Source organism: Sycon ciliatum, chromosome 11, assembly GCF_964019385.1.
Source record: "Sycon ciliatum chromosome 11, ocSycCili1.1, whole genome shotgun sequence".
NCBI classification, from domain to species: Eukaryota; Metazoa; Porifera; class Calcarea; order Leucosolenida; family Sycettidae; genus Sycon; species Sycon ciliatum.
This window is the reverse complement of record NC_088653.1, coordinates 20351462-20369424: the sequence shown is the minus strand read 5'-3', so window position 1 is coordinate 20369424 and position 17963 is coordinate 20351462. Positions and strand designations below refer to the sequence as shown.

General features: G+C 48.1%; 1 long non-coding RNA gene across 1 annotated transcript; it reads left to right on the top strand.

The window, feature by feature from the left end:
* Positions 1–195: 195 nt before the first annotated feature.
* LOC135827276 (uncharacterized) lies at positions 196–7407 on the top strand. Its single transcript, XR_010555368.1, has 3 exons — positions 196–266; positions 686–794; positions 7209–7407. It is a non-coding gene; the product is annotated as an uncharacterized LOC135827276 (long non-coding RNA).
* The last annotated feature ends 10556 nt before the right edge of the window (positions 7408–17963 follow it).

Here is a 17963-nt window from a genome sequence, read left to right as displayed (position 1 = left end):
CTTTTCTTCCGTATGTGCCTTGGTGACTGGTGAGCAATGTGCGGATGTATTGCCAGGAACATTCAAGGAGACTTCTCAGTTGTCGTCAACCGGACAGCATTCCATTCCACTGCTCTCACAACGGTGCATTCGCTAGGTGTTTTTTTATTCTGATCGGCCACTGCCAGTCTGGAGTGAGGGTTGTTTCTACTCATCGGCCTACCATGCTCTATATGGGAAACTTTCATCCTGGAACTTTACACGTACCGGCATGCTCTGTATCACGGGTAAGTAAGTTGTTGACCATCGATGTTCTCTTTTGGACTATGACCTCACCAATGTTAAACTTGTTGCTTTTATTCATGACATTTTTACTTTTTTGCCGTTGCAAATCCTTCCAGGTCTTGCCAGAAACCAGGGTGAAGACCTAATTTTCTTACATTCCCATGATTCTTCCCATAAACTTGGATTATTCTTGAATAGTTTGCAGGCAAACTGCCTACACTCAAGAGAGCACTGCATTTCACACAAATCCATTACAGGTATCGTTTCAACGTTTCGGTCTTCATGACCATCATCAAGAATGAAGTGGACATGAGAAAAAAACAGCAATATAAAATCTTCGGATTATTGTTTCTTATAGGTTTTACTCAACAATTTCACCTCATTTCTCTTTTCTTTGCCGTTCCAATTATTCTCTCTGCAGGCAGGCTGTCATCAACCATCTCATGGTGGATGGATGGGCTGTGGTCATCCTGTCTCACCCGGTGCCTGACACTAGACGCTGACAGTGTGGGACGGCTGCGACCACGCAGGTGAGTGGTATGACCTGTGTTACCTGTGTATCATTGTTCTCCACTCGGGTGCACTGCACATTTCTCCGGTTAACTCTGCCAGTGCAGGGTTCTAGCCAGGTCAAAATAGGGGGGGGGGGGTCAGGGAGACAGCTACCCCGTAAACCAATTTTCCACTTTCCAAAATTGTCTTGCCATGCAAAATGCAACGAACGGGAGCGAACCCTTGACTTCACCCTAGGCCAGTATGCCCCTATGAACCCTTGACTTCACCCTAGGCCAGTATGCCCCTATGAACCCTTGACTTCACCCTAGGCCAGTGTGCCCCTTTGAACCCTTGGCTTCACCCTAGGCCAGTATGCCCCTATGAACCCTTGACTTCACCCTAGGCCAGTATGCCCCAATGAACCTTTGACTTCACCCTAGGCCAGTTTGCCCCTATGAACCCTTGACTTCACCCTAGGCCAGTATCCCTATGAACCCTTGACTTCACCCTAGGCCAGTGTGCCCCTATGAACCCTTGACTTCACCCTAGGCCAGTATGCCCCTAACTTATGAACCCTTGACTTCACCCTAGGCCAGTGTGCCCTATGAACCCTTGACTTCACCCTAGGCCAGTATGCCCCTATGAACCCTTGACTTCACCCTAGGCCAGTTTGCCCCTATGAACCCTTGACTTCACCCTAGGCCAGTATGCCCCTATGAACCCTTGACTTCACCCTAGGCCAGTATGCCCTATGAACCCTTGACTTCACCCTAGGCCAGTGTGCCCCTATGAACCCTTGACTTCAATCTAGGCCAGTATGCCCCTAACTTATGAACCCTTGACTTCACCCTAGGCCAGTGTGCCCTATGAACCCTTGACTTCACCCTAGGCCAGTATGCCCCTATGAACCCTTGACTTCACCCTAGGCCAGTATGCCCCAATGAACCTTTGACTTCACCCTAGGCCAGTTTGCCCCTATGAACCCTTGACTTCACCCTAGGCCAGTATGCCCCTATGAACCCTTGACTTCACCCTAGGCCAGTGTGCCCCTATGAACCCTTGACTTCAATCTAGGCCAGTATGCCCCTAACTTATGAACCCTTGACTTCACCCTAGGCCAGTGTGCCCTATGAACCCTTGACTTCACCCTAGGCCAGTATGCCCCTATGAACCCTTGACTTCACCCTAGGCCAGTATGCCCCAGGCGCGTGCTCGGCGATGGGCACGGGGGGCACGTGCAACCCCCCCAAATATTTTCAATCTGGGTAATTGCAATTGTAATGTATGCAAATATGCTCTAAAATTCAAGAAAGGTTGCAAACAAATTGCAGAAAATTGCCGGGGGGGGCTCCCCTCGGCTCCCGTGCACCCCCTAGTTGGGGGGCCGAGCACGCCCCTGTGCCCCTATGAACCCTTGACTTCACCCTAGGCCAGTATGCCCCTATGAACCCTTGACTTCACCCTAGGCAAGTATGCCGCATGAACCCTTGACTTCACCCTAGGCCAGTGTGCCCCTATGAACCCTTGACTTCAACCTAGGCCAGTATGCCCCTATGAACCCTTGACTTCACCCTAGGCCAGTATGCCCCTATGAACCCTTGACTTCACCCTAGGCCAGTGTGCCCCTATGAACCCTTGACTTCAACCTAGGCCAGTGTGCCCTATGAACCCTTGACTTCACCCTAGGCCAGTATGCCCCATGAACCCTTGACTTCACCCTAGGCCAGTGTGCCCTATGAACCCTTGACTTCACCCGAGGCCAGTATGCCCCATGAACCCTTGACTTCACCCTAGGCCAGTATGCCCCATGAACCCTTGACTTCACCCTAGGCCAGTATGCCCCTATGAACCCTTGACTTCACCCTAGGCCAGTATGCCCCTATGAACCCTTGAAATCACCCTAGGCCAGTATGCCCCTATGAACCCTTGACTTCACCCTAGGCCAGTGTGCCCCTATGAACCCTTGACTTCACCCTAGGCCAGTATGCCCTATGAACCCTTGACTTCACCCTAGGCCAGTTTGCCCCTATGAACCCTTGACTTCACCCTAGGCCAATATGCCCTATGAACCCTTGACTTCACCCTAGGCCAGTATGCCCCTATGAACCCTTGACTTCACCCTAGGCCAGTATGCTTCATGAACCCTTGACTTCACCCTAGGCCAGTATGCCCCATGAACCCTTGACTTCACCCTAGGCCAGTATGCCCCTATGAACCCTTGACTTCACCCTAGGCCAGTATGCCCCATGAACCCTTGACTTCACCCTAGGCCAGTATGCCCCTATGAACCCTTGACTTCACCCTAGGCCAGTATGCCCCATGAACCCTTAACTTCACCCTAGGCCAGTATGCCCTATGAACCCTTGACTTCACCCTAGGCCAGTATGCCCCCTATGAACCCTTGACTTCACCCGAGGCCAGTATGCCCCATGAACCCTTGACTTCACCCTAGGCCAGTATGCCCCATGAACCCTTGACTTCACCCTAGGCCAGTATGCCCCTATGAACCCTTGACTTTACCCTAGGCCAGTATGCCCCTATGAACCCTTGACTTCACCCTAGGCCAGTATGCCCTATGAACCCTTGACTTCACCCTAGGCCAGTGTGCCCCTATGAACCCTTGACTTCACCCTAGGCCAGTATGCCCTATGAACCCTTGACTTCACCCTAGGCCAGTGTGCCCCTATGAACCCTTGACTTCACCCTAGGCCAGTATGCCCCTATGAACCCTTGATTTCACCCTAGGCCAGTATGCCCTATGAACCCTTGACTTTACCCTAGGCCAGTATGCCCCTATGAACCCTTGACTTCACCCTAGGCAAGTATGCCCTATGAACCCTTGACTTCACCCTAGGCCAGTATGGCCCTACGAACCCTTGACTTCACCCTAGGCCAGTATGCCCTATGAACCCTTGACTTCACCCTAGGCCAGCATGCCCCTATGAACCCTTGACTTCACCCTAGGCCAGTATGCTTCATGAACCCTTGACTTCACCCTAGGCCAGTATGCCCCATGAACCCTTGACTTCACCCTAGGCCAGTATGCCCCTATGAACCCTTGACTTCACCCTAGGCCAGTATGCCCTATGAACCCTTGACTTCACCCTAGGCCAGTATGCCCCATGAACCCTTGACTTCACCCTAGGCCAGTATGCCCCTATGAACCCTTGACTTTACCCTAGGCCAGTATGCCCCTATGAACCCTTGACTTCACCCTAGGCCAGTATGCCCTATGAACCCTTGACTTCACCCTAGGCCAGTGTGCCCCTATGAACCCTTGACTTCACCCTAGGCCAGTATGCCCTATGAACCCTTGACTTCACCCTAGGCCAGTGTGCCCCTATGAACCCTTGACTTCACCCTAGGCCAGTATGCCCCTATGAACCCTTGATTTCACCCTAGGCCAGTATGCCCTATGAACCCTTGACTTTACCCTAGGCCAGTATGCCCCTATGAACCCTTGACTTCACCCTAGGCAAGTATGCCCTATGAACCCTTGACTTCACCCTAGGCCAGTATGGCCCTACGAACCCTTGACTTCACCCTAGGCAAGTATGCCCTATGAACCCTTGACTTCACCCTAGGCCAGTATGGCCCTACGAACCCTTGACTTCAACCTAGGCCAGTATGCCCTATGAACCCTTGACTTCACCCTAGGCCAGTATGCCCCTATGAACCCTTGACTTCACCCTAGGCCAGTATGCTTCATGAACCCTTGACTTCACCCTAGGCCAGTATGCCCCATGAACCCTTGACTTCACCCTAGGCCAGTATGCCCCTATGAACCCTTGACTTCACTTTAGGCCAGTATGCCCCATGAACCCTTGACTTCACCCTAGGCCAGTATGCCCCTATGAACCCTTGACTTCACCCTAGGCCAGTATGCCCCATGAACCCTTAAAGGGGAAGTATACCCTAAAATCAAATTTTCACCAGTTGTAGTCTTCTGGGTGCTGAGTCGAATGGTCTTGGTCCGAGGAAGCTGCGACGCTCCCTTCCTACTTGAATCCCAATCGAACTCGCGCACTTCCACCGAAACTGGGTGACTGCGCCCTACTAGATGGGGATTTGTATGCAAAATGTCACTAAAAGCGCCATTTCTTTCTTATAAAAGCACGGATGACCGCGATTGGCCCATATGTTGTAGTCTTTTGGACGCTGAGTCGACTGGTTTTGGTCCGAAAAGGCTGCGATGCAGCGTTCCTCCTTTATTCCCAATCGAACATGGTTGAACAAGCGGTCACGTGCTCCTGCGTACACCAGTCACCTGGTCACCGTGCCTGCAGGGTACAACTTACTAGCCTGTTTGACCTTTTTTGGGTGCAGTCCTGTCACTCGAGTTGAACTCGAGTTGAACCTTGGTGTGAAATTTGTCACCTGCTGGCGCGGTGACCAGGTGATTTGGGCACCCAGGAGCACGTGACCGCTTGTTCAACCATGTTCGATTGGGAATAAAGGAGGAACGCTGCATCGCAGCCTTTTCGGACCAAAACCAGTCGACTCAGCGTCCAAAAGACTACAACATATGGGCCAATCGCGGTCATCCGTGCTTTTATAAGAACGAAATGGCGCTTTTAGTGACATTTTGCATACAAATCCCCATCTAGTAGGGCGCAGTCACCCAGTTTCAGTGGAAGTGCGCGAGTTCGATTGGGATTCAAGTAGGAAGGGAGCGTCGCAGCTTCCTCGGACCAAGACCATTCGACTCAGCGCCCAGAAGACTACAACTGGTGAAAATTTGATTTTAGGGTATACTTCCCCTTTAACTTCACCCTAGGCCAGTATGCCCCTATGAACCCTTGACTTCACCCTAGGCCAGTATGCCCCCTATGAACCCTTGACTTCACCCGAGGCCAGTATGCCCCATGAACCCTTGACTTCACCCTAGGCCAGTATGCCCCTATGAACCCTTGACTTCACCCTAGGCCAGTATGCCCTATGAACCCTTGACTTCACCCTAGGCCAGTGTGCCCCTATGAACCCTTGACTTCACCCTAGGCCAGTATGCCCTATGAACCCTTGACTTCACCCTAGGCCAGTATGCCCCATGAACCCTTGACTTCACCCTAGGCCAGTATGCCCCTATGAACCCTTGACTTTACCCTAGGCCAGTATGCCCCTATGAACCCTTGACTTCACCCTAGGCCAGTATGCCCTATGAACCCTTGACTTCACCCTAGGCCAGTGTGCCCCTATGAACCCTTGACTTCACCCTAGGCCAGTATGCCCTATGAACCCTTGACTTCACCCTAGGCCAGTGTGCCCCTATGAACCCTTGACTTCACCCTAGGCCAGTGTGCCCTATGAACCCTTGACTTCACCCTAGGCCAGTATGCCCCTATGAATCCGTGGTGGTAGCTGACAATAACTGGCCGATTTAGGAGAAGCCAACACTTGTGGCCAATATCTATTCAACTGTTCTGCAACCATGAACCTGAACACACAGTGTCTCTTGCCTTGAGTCTGCATCACATATATTCATACGTTTTACGGGTGTATGTGTGTGTCGGGGGGGGGGGGGTACTTACTCCGATACAACACCCGGCATCAATTTGGCTCGAGTCCACAGAACAATGTGTGTGTGTGAGGGGAGGGGGGGTCTATTTCCTCATTGCTCGTCTTCTCTTCCCTTCCTTTTCCTCCCATCCAGGAAATGAAACTCCCGCGATACGTACCCGGTTTCTTTCGAAGATACTTCCAAATACAACATGAATTGATCAATAAGGGTAGAGGAGTGTGGGGGGGGGGGCTACACATAGACTGGATGTCTTGTATCAACTTGGCACAGAGCGGGGTGTGTACTTGAGAGGATGGTGCTTGCCCCCTTGGTAGGACACGTTGTATCCATTTGGTTGAGTACAGAACGTGGCACGCGGGTATGCCTGTGTGTGTGGGGGGGGGGAGGGGGTAGATACTTGCTCCCCGGTGGAGTACAGTGTATCTTCCTGACTTGAGTCCACAGCACATGGGTGTCATGCTACCCTCCACTTGCACTCTCCACTATGGACGCCATGCTACCCTCCACTTGCACTCTCCACTATGGACGCCATGCTACTCTCCACTTGCACTCTCCACTATGGACGCCATGCTACCCTCCACTTGCACTCTCCACTATGGACGCCATGCTACTCTCCACTTGCACTCTCCACTATGGACGCCATGCTACCCTCCACTTGCACTCTCCACTATGGACGCCATGCTACCCTCCACTTGCACTCTCCACTATGGACGCCATGCTACCCTCCACTTGCACTCTCCACTATGGACGCCATGCTACCCTCCACTTGCACTCTCCACTATGGACGCCATGCTACCCTCCACTTGCACTCTCCACTATGGACGCCATGCTACTCTCCACTTGTGTTTGAATATGATTACTAAGTGAATGCCTACAGGGGACCATATGCATATACTTGTTCACTTTCTTGTGTTGTGTTTTGCAACCACAGAGCAATGCTCACCCAGATGCCCGGGTAACGTGCATTCTCCACTATGCGCCAGCACAACACCCATGGCAATTGTCGCCGCTAGTCAGTCTGTTCACCAGCTACCTGGACAAGCACAGGCAACGGGTTGAGAACAGTATGCTGGAACAGGGCTTCTTCATCAAGAACTTGATTGCTGCTGCTGCTGCTACTACCTACCTTCTTTCTCATAGGTAAGCATGCAAACATGTTCATCTTGATTGAAATGTGCATAACTAAGCTGTACTGCAAGAGAAATGGTCATTATGGATGCCAGATGGAGATTTTGAAATTGTGGGCAATGTGAATTCTAGATGTGTGTGCGACCTAGTGGAACAACTGACCAACAGGGCTTGAAAGTACTTCGTCACAGCCAGCCTGTAGTCATGACAATTCTGACTGTTGGATCCATGTGTACCTAGTTTAGTATGGTTAAATACATGTACCGTATTTGTCGGAGTATAGTGCGCACCTTTGTATAACGCGCACCCCCAATCTTCATTGGGGGTGCGCACTTCAATCTTCATTGAAGTACATGCATTTCATATTCGGAGCATAGTGCGCACCTGCGATTTAGGGCCAAAATAGCACATCTAAAGTGCGCACTATACTCCGGAAAATACGGTACATGTATGTTTAGGAGGTTTTCCTTCACAGCAGGGTTACGACACCTTCACTGGTGGTGACCGGCCTGGACCCTCTTGCAAGCGTGTAGCTCGTGTGTAGTTAGTGTAGTGTGGTCACCACACCAGAAAATGGCCGTCATAGGTACTACATAGGCAAACATGGGCAGCATGGTGATACATGGTGATACATGGTGATACATGGTCACCACACCACAGATGTGAGAGCTACTACATCCCTGCTCTTGGATGGGGAACCCACTACCGATAGAGAAACAATACACCTTCATGCAATATGAGACGCTTACCCACCGCGTTGTACTTGGCTATAGACAGAGTGGATCCAATTTGACCCAGAATTCATCCATTGTTGTTTTCTGATGTCTCCACTTTCAAGCCCTATTACTGCGAATGGGCAAGAGTGGACTAGTTGCTGTATGTAAATGATCGTGTCCGTTTCCGAAGACCGGTAAACCCTAGCGGTAGATGCAGCACCTAACGGTGGGGTTGATTGGATAAGTCTCACCACCACTGGCACAAGTGCCGAGAACGACCCCATTAGCTGCATCCATGTACCCCTTGTGCCTGGCCACAAGTTCCCAGTTGACTGTGGATAGCAGCACTGCTGGAAAAACGCTCCCAGGCAGGACTTGAACCAGGTACCTCTCGTATCTCAATCATGGTCTTCGACCAACCCACTGTGCCTGCCTGGTTGCTATATAGCTCATCGAATAGGCTTCCCTAAGGGCCTGGCCAGACTGCGGCAAATTTTGGGTGCCTGACGAAAAAAGAAAATTGTTCAAGATTAGAATCGCGATCACACTGCACGTGTGAGAGAATGAAAATTCAAAATTCATTTTGAGCGTCAAGTGGTAATCTCCACGAACAACGTCCAATTCCTTCATCTCAGTAATCGCGAATACCTTCAGTGTAATCCTTGCAACCTTCCGTATGAGTTTTGTTGTCCATGGCTAATTGGCTCCTCGATATCAAGATGAAAAAATCAGTGAATACCAGCGTCAATGGCATATCAGTGTCAAACTCCTGTTTGGAGCGAAAAAGCGTGGTCCGTTCTTGCTTTTTTTGGAGCGTCAACTCTCGATTTCGCTGCTCCGGCGTCAAGTTTCTATGGAGATTCGGATTAAATCACAGGAGTATTTCGTTTTTGCCGCAGTCTGACCAGCCCCTAAATGACTCTGTTGTTCTGTGTCACTGTTTCTTATGTGCTCCTAGTCGAGTTTGCCACGGACAACCTACGTAGGCTGGGAAACATGGCCTGTTGCGGTGTCACGATAAGTATCAATTTGGGCCCCTTCAAAACGCATGCCTCTAGGCTATTGCATACTTTACAAGTCGCTCAGTAAAAAATTCACCCATGCAGCTTTGAAATCCGTCCAATTAGGGCCATGCCAAATACGCCAGAGAGCCCAAGTCTAGCACTTTCAAAATACTAGTTTTGCACTGGCAACTCTGTTTGGATCATATCAGCAAGAACCCCACGCTCCTTAGTCTGGCTTCATCTGACCTCCAATGTGAGCAAGAAGAGCTGCATGAGTCGTGCAGTGAATGATATGCAGTTGTTTCCATTGTTTCTACCATTATACAAACGAGAACATAGACAGGATTTGCCCTATATAGCTATAACTAATGAGTAACCTAGCATACCTGGCAATCACAATTGTGATGTTGCCTTTTAGGATTTCTTTCAAGAATACTAGCTGTAATCTGCCCACGATATTATGCATGTGGTGTGTCTCCCTCTTGCGCGCGCGCGTGTGTGTGTGTGTGCACGCTTTTGTGCATGTGTTTGTTCCAGGCCTGCCATCCATGCTTCCCGTTATGATTTATTTTGCTCCTTAAAAACTTGGGAGGGGCACTTCATTGCGGCAAGACTCTTGCTGCAATGTAGCTGCTACAAAATGACAGGTGTTCCGTTCCATTTCCCCCGGCTTTATGGAAGGGTAAAGAGGGGTTGTGGGGGGGGGGGGGGTTGCTGGCGACTCCATGACTGCCTTCGATCAAACCTCACCTCGAAATGGGGTCGCGGGGCAGGAAAAGTAATCTGTATTTCTTTGACTAAGAAGAAAATTTGATGCGATTCAAATTCCATATTCAGAACTTCCTGGCCTGTTCTGTGGAAGCCTGTCGGTGAAATTGTACGGCAAAAGGCCACACCTTGGCAAGCCATCTTGGCTATCCATAAATGTATTGTTTTTGCATGTATACCATCACAATCCATGCCCTATATGATGTGTCACAATCCATGCCCTATATGGTCTGTAGTTGTCTGCAGTAACTAAACCCCCTACCCTGATAGTACTTTACTACCAATCTTGCACGATCCCAAATCATGTTTGTTAGAATTTATCAGGAATTCATTTGTTTGTGTATGAACTCAATTGTACTGTTTCACGCCGCATTATCATACAGCCATACATCATTCTTACTATTTCCATACCTGCATGTCTGTTCCCTTGCACACACACACACACGCTTCAGGGACCAGTACACTCCTACACACTCAGTGAGTACTACACAATGTGGCCGGTGGGGAGCGAGGTGGAGCGGCACACACTCGGCCAATGATTAGTGCACCAGCCAAGCCGTGGTGGAAATCGTGCCGGCTGGAGCCAACCAAACTATCAACCACAACAAACACTAAACAATATTGGACCTCGTGCCACACCATATTCATATTTTCACATTACATTTCATTTCTTGCATTCAATTCATATTCTATTCACATTCTTAGTTAGGGTAGTTAGGCATAGATCAGGGCAAGGTAAGAGCCCTGTAGGTCATCTCTTCTACATCCAACCAGCGCTACGGCCAACCAGCGCTACGGCGTCAAGTCATCGGGCCTACCATTGGTAAATATGTTGTTGTGCACTGCATGCTTGGTGTATTGTACGACACCATGTTGTTTAGTAATCGTGTCTGTTTCTTGTACTATCCCCATACAACAGTGGCTGTCACAGGCTGCTGTTGTATGGGTGTATGTAACTAACATATTGTGTCCTGATCATTCATTCCCACTCAGGTAGGTTCAAGCTCTGGACGGACACCACTCCACTCCTGCACGGGACCAGTGGTAAAGTATGATAGTGTGGTATGTATGTATGCCTAGATAGGGTATGCATTCTACTGTTTTGGATAGGTATTTCCCCATGTGACAGTGGCCGCCAATGACCGCTGTTACATGGGTGTATGCTTCTAATCATTGTGTTATGCTCTCGAGTTCCCCTTCAGCTAGATACCCGATACCAAGGGACCAAGATTCGCCACAACATGGCTAAGTATAAGCCAATTGTCTGGTACGTTATACTAGCTGGTTTCTGCATGTTACAATTGTCTATTTCTGACTTGCAGAGTAGGTGATAGAGACATGGCCAGAGTATGTGATTTGGATGTGTCGCTCAGCTGTAGATGGGGTGTTGAGGTTACTGATAAGGAGCAGAGTTTACACGCAGTTGCTTGCTACTGGCAGGTGTGTTGGATCAATGAATGTGTGGTTAATACAAAATGGATGAATTCTGAAATGGAGCAACCAATGCCAATTGCAGTCATTTTCCAGCTGTTTGTTGCTGCACAGTCATTCTTTATCCCTTTGTGTTCGCGACATGTGCACCGATTTGATGCTCCTGTCTGTAGCCAGGGTCTGTGTGGACTGCTGTGCAACTTGTTAGCAGCCAATGTGCTGCATGTGCAACTGAGCTGCATTTCTTGAACACACCTCAGACCATGCCCCCTGTTCTACTGTGCTTGCCAAAATTGCTTGTGTGTTTGCCACCTGTAAACTAGCTGCAACATGGGTAGAGCGTACCTTTGTGCTAATCCGTACTGTTTGCTTCGCACTTGCTCAGGTAGATCTACCGTCAACACTACCTCGCTATTGCTCACATCATCGGCCACGCTACTGCCAATGTCAGCCGCCACAACATGGCTAAGTATAACCAACTCTCTGGTACGTTACACTAGCTGATTTCTGCATGTTACAATTGTCTATTTCTGACTTGCAGAGTAGGTGATAGGGACATGGCCAGAGTATGTGGTTTGGATATGTCACTCAGTTGTACATGGGGTGTTGAGGTTACTGATAAGGAGCAGGGTTTACATGCAGTTGCTTGCTACTAGCAGGTGTGTTGGATCAGTGAATGTGTGGTTAATACAAAACGGATGAATTCTGAAATGGAGCAATCAATGCCAATTGCAGTCATTTTCCAGCTGTTTGTTGCTGCACAGTCATTCTTTATCCCTTTGTATTCGCGACGTGTGCACCAGTTTGATGCACCTGTCTTTAGCCAATGAGTGTCTGGACTGCTTTGCAACTTGTTTGTGGCTGATGATTGCATGTACAAAATGAGTTACATGTCTTGACCACATCTCAGACCATGCCCCTTATTCTTCTACTGTGCCTGCCAGATATTTCTTGAATGCTTTAAAACTGTGATAAGAGCATAGCTAAACAACAACGGTTTGCTTCATACCTGCTCATGTAGATCATCTCAACCACCATCATTTCAGTCGCTACTACCAATGCCAGCCAACTCGCTACTACCGATGCTGGCAACCTCGTTACTACCAATGCTGACCACCTGGCTACTACCGATTCCGGCCGCTTCGCTACTACTGATGCTGGCCACCTCGCTACTACCGATGCCGGCCACCTCGCTACTACAGATGCTGGCCACCTCGCTACTACTGATGCCGGCCGCTTCGCTACTACCGATGCCGGCCACCCCGCTACTACTGATGCCAGCCACCTGGCTACTACCAATACTGGCCACCTGGATACTACCGATGCTGGCCAACTACCGATGCCGGCAACCTCGCTACTACTGCTGCTGGCAAACTCACTGCTAACAATGCCAGCCACCTTGATCCAAGACATGCTGCCCATTTCACTACCAACACCAGCAATGACCATCACGCTAATACTGATGCTGTCAACACCAGCCATCACATGACTGCTCGCATCTTACGTGTCACAATGATGTCAGCGCCGTCAACCTCTACTCGGCAGATGTCACTCGCATTGTTACTACTTATGCGAAGCTGTCTCTCTCACCGTACGGGTCGGGTTCAGTATGGTGTTGCCTTCATCCCCAGCTCTTAAAAAAAGGTAAAGCATTTTCTGGTGCCTAATTGCCTAGACTTGGGAGGTGGTTGCATGGACTTGTTGATCATGCTAGGCTTTGAGGGACAGTTCTGTTACCACTCTTTAGATCTGAGCCAGCCTGCTAGGAGGAAATAAGGGCATGCCTTTCTACATTTCGTTGGCACAATCAATGTCACAGCAGGTTGTTGCATGCCAACCACTCCCGAACTCCATCCGTACCACACCCTTGTGTATTTTAGATGCCCCCCCCCCACACACACACAATCCCACTGAACACTAGGCCCGGGATCCTAAGAGTGTAATTATATACTGACTGGGGGTGGTGACAGCTAGAATAGGATAGCAATGCAAATGTTTTGAGAGTGGCTCATTCTAGCAAGTTAACGTGTACGTGTCTTTCAAGGCCTAACATATAGCCACAGCAGCCCCCCCCCCCCCCCGTATCCTGAGAATTATTTGCAGGCCACTTGCATGGCTCTTGTCGATGGAGTGGATTTGGCCCTACCTGAGTTTTGTTGTGATGGTATACACGTATTTCACAGACAAATGCGCTTTTCACGTATAAATGTAGACTTCTCGTTGTTCTCGATAGCCACAACACACTCTAAGCGGTGTGATGCCCAGATTGTAAAACTAACTTGTATTTCAATGATTCGTAGATGCATTAGCACTCTAAGCGGTGTGATGCCCAGATTGTAAAACTAACTTGTATTTCAATGATTCGTAGATGCATTAGCACTCTAAGCGGTGTGATGCCCAGATTGTAAAACTAACTTGTATTTCAATGATTCGTAGATGCATTAGCACTCTAAGCGGTGTGATGCCCAGATTGTAAAACTAACTTGTATTTCAATGATTCGTAGATGCATTAGCACTCTAAGCGGTGTGATGCCCAGATTGTAAAACTAACTTGTATTTCAATGATTCGTAGATGCATTCACACACATGTACAGGTTATCCGCACGGCTTGGAGCGTCAATGAAGGCCACGTCATGGAGTCGCCAGCAGCTTCCCCTCCTTTTATTATTTCAATACTCCCAATGAATCAGCAATGAGCATGGATCATGAGTTGATTCAGCCTGTAATCTTTGACCATTTCAGTTTGCATGGAACTTTGGCTTTCCAGAGTTTCTTCAAGATGGCCACATACCCATGTCCTAGTCTCATTGCTGACCCAAAAAAATGGAACGGAACACCTGTCAATGGGGAGGGAAACTTTAATATACTCACAGTCTTTGAAATTCAAATCATAATTGGGGGGTATTTAAAATTTAATGACACATGCCTTATTACTAGTGTAGAAGAAAAAAAACTAAATTCCTTTAAAAACATACAAAAAAGGGGGAAAAGCAACAGACCTATGCCCAAATTTTTCAGGATTGGCCGCCATTTTGATTCCAGTGTGGCCCCCATTTGGTTGTACGGACACCTTTCAAATGTATGAGCTCCTTTCAAATGTATGGGCTCCATTCAAATGTATGATTCTCATTCAAATGTATAGGTCCCATTCAAATGTATGGGCTCCATTCAAATGTATGGGCTCCATTCAAATGTATGGGCTCCATTCAAATGTATTGTTCCTATTCAAATGTATGGTTCCCATTCAAATGTATGGTTCTCATTCACATGTATGGTTCTCATTCAAATGTATGGGCTCCATTCAAATGTAGGTTCCCATTCAAATGTATGGGCTCCATTCAAATGTATGGTTCCCATTCAAATGTATGGTTCCCATTCAAATGTATGGTTCTCATTCACATGTATGGGCTCCATTCAACGTCAGGCGAAATAGCACGTCATCGTACATTTGAGATCAGCGGGAAGAAGATGACGACGTCCACTAATTTAGTATCTGTGCACACGAATCTGCTGTGTGTGTGACTCTGTGTGTCAGCTATGATATCATCTTCTGTGGTTCCATGCCTAGCATGTACGTCTGAACCATCCTGCAAAGTTTGAATGACGTAGGTTGAGCGATCGCTCCGCGAAATATACTTTTTGAAATTCTCTTCATAGTATATCTTCCACCATTGAAATTTCGAATTTCTTCAAAAAAAGTGCTGAGTGGGGTGGCTTGCAACCTCGATATGGCTTGTTCCAGGCATGCTTTGGAGCCATCTTCTGTTGAAGTAGTGGCGGGGATCTGCCCTGCAACTGCTACAACAAAAAATGATTCGATCTGGGAAAGGGTGAGACCGCGAATCTCGGTTGAATATTGAGTATTTCAAGCCTTTTCACGACGAAGATGGAGTTCTTTTTGGAGATGGACGTCGCGGCAAAGGACATGGTGTCCGACGTCTGGTGAAGCCAGGGATCATTTGTCCAGTCAGGTCGGCAGCCTAACCGTCGGTAAGCTTGTGTTTGGACCCCGTTCTGCTCGATGTGGTAGATCACAAACAATTTGATATCGCACAAATTGATCTCAGCATCGTGCGTACGGTATTTCATATTCAGAAAATCCCAAAGTGTCTCTGTGTGGGCGTCCTATGCCACGAGAAACTCCAATCAGGCTCCTATGTCCTCTGCCTTCATGATTGAATGTCCACTTCGTTTGAACAACGAACACAACAGTCGAGGACGGCTTTGCAATGAAAAATACAGCTATACTGGAGCTGAAAAAAAGAAGAAAAAAACGTGCTCAGGATGAGACTCGAGTACACGCATACTCTCCCAGCAGGTGAAACGCAAATTTTTGTGAAAAATGCGTGACGCCGACTGACTAGTAATTTCGCCTGACGATGTATGGTTCTCATTCAAATGTATGGGCTCCATTCAAATGTATGGTTCCCATTCAAATGTATGGTTCTCATTCAAATATATGGTTCTCATTCAAATGTATGGTTCCCATTCAAATGTATGGTTCTCATTCAAATGTATGGGCTCCATTCAAATGTATGGTTCTCATTCAAATGTATGGGCTCCATTCAAATGTACACTGTACATGTATGGGTCCCATTCAAATGCATGGGCATCTATTGAAACGTATAGTCCATTCAAATGTATGGTTCCCATTTAAGTGTATGACGGTTCCCGTTAAAATGTATTGTCCCCATTCAAATGCGTGGTAAGCCAGGCAGGCACAGTGGTTTGGTCAAAGACCATGATTGAGATACGAAAGGTACCTGGTTCAAGTCCTGCCTGGCAGCGGTTTCTCCAGCCGTGCTGCTCCCCACAGTCAACTGGGAATTTGTGGCCAGGCACAAGGGTACATGGATGCGGCTAATGGGGTTTCTGGGCACTTGTGCCAGTGGTTAGGACACTTATCTCCTCACCCCCACCCGCTAGGCGCTGCATCTGCCACAAGGGTTTACCGGGTGTAAGCGGCTGACGTGAGTTCCCTTCTGGAACAGACACGATAATTTACTTTTTAAATGCGTGGGCTCCATCCAAAGCGGCATGGGCCTATTTATTGAAATGTTCAAGTGTATGGAGTCTATTCAAAATCACTAATTCAAACGTGTGGTCCCCATTCAAATGCATGAGGATTCAAATATGACCACAGCGTAGATCCTGATGCAATATGATCTTCATTTAGTACATGTAATTCTGCTGCACACAGATGGGAGCAGAGGCTTTTGACTATTGCGTTTCCGGCATGAAAAGCGGCGATCAGTGATAAATCACTCACAGCATTGTCTGCTAGCGAGGCAAAACCTATAATCCCACCAATTGAGATAGCTCTTACAGTGTTTTGTTCAATAGTGTGAATGCTGGGCTCTACTGATAAAGTGCCTTTGCAAATTCAAACATACGTTTCCCGTATAACTCGAATCATTAGTACAATTTCCCTCAGAGAGCATCTCTTAAGTTCGCATTTTTTCTCTAAACGTAGCGCATTTCGAAACAGGGGGGGGGGGGGAGAGGGGGTAACGCCCTTTTCGAATAGAAAAATGACAGCTCGCACATTTTCAGGATGTGTACATGTGCTGTGCATGTGCTAGACGGCTTCAGCAGGGTGCGTTTACATGTACATGTAGGTGTAGATCTACTGTACCTGCGTTTGCAGCTCAGCTAACCCTGCACTGCATGCATACATGCAATCAATCATGCAGGCTACTCAGAGGTGTCAAATGTCACACCAGCATCATCAAACCGGGTACAGGTGTAGATCTAGCTGGCCAGCTTTCACAGTACAGTCGTTGTGGCGGATCTCTGTTTATGATTGCACTACCTAAAGTAAGCTTCCTTTTTGCTTGTACAAATACCGTAAAGTACCGCCAGAGCGCCCCACCATCTCATCCTTTTGTGGTCGTATTGTGAAGGTGGTCTGCTGTCCGTAGGTCATACGACATGAACCTTGTACACATATTGCACGTTTTGAAGTCAATCCGTATCTTCAAGCGGACTCAAGCTCCACACAAAAACCTGCCAAGTGTGAACTTAGTACACTAAGATTGTCACATCGTACACACTTCCTTGCACTCTGCCATACGATTTCCTTTCTCTGGCTGTAAAATCAAGATGGGCGCTCTGGCGGTACTTAACGGTACTGTTCTTGTTTCGTTTCCCCACGATTTGTTTCTCTCTGTATGTTTTCGTCACGAGGCATTGGCATAATCAGTTTGGCACATGCAAACCTGGGCAACGTCCATCCAATGGGGGCCCCAGCAACGCGTACGTGCATATAATAATTTTTAAAAAGTAAGGTATTGTACTCAGTAGGTGCGGTACTGTATGCCGGTTCACTTCGACACTAGCAAAACATTCCTGACGAGATTATTGTACTTCCTCCGCCCAGGCAAAATTTTCGCTTATCTCCTTCAGCCCACTGACAGGTGTCTGACAGCTATTTTTTACAAATGTGCACTTCACCATTACACAAATCTGCTGATTCAGGCGTACCAGTTCCAAACAAGTCGGCAAAGAGTAAAGAAACACCTATACAGGTGGAATCCTGATAATTCGAATATGGCTTAATTAGAAGTTTTTCCAGGACCGATTTCTGTCAATACGATTCCCACATAAAAAATTCTGATAATTCAAACCTCGAACCGGACA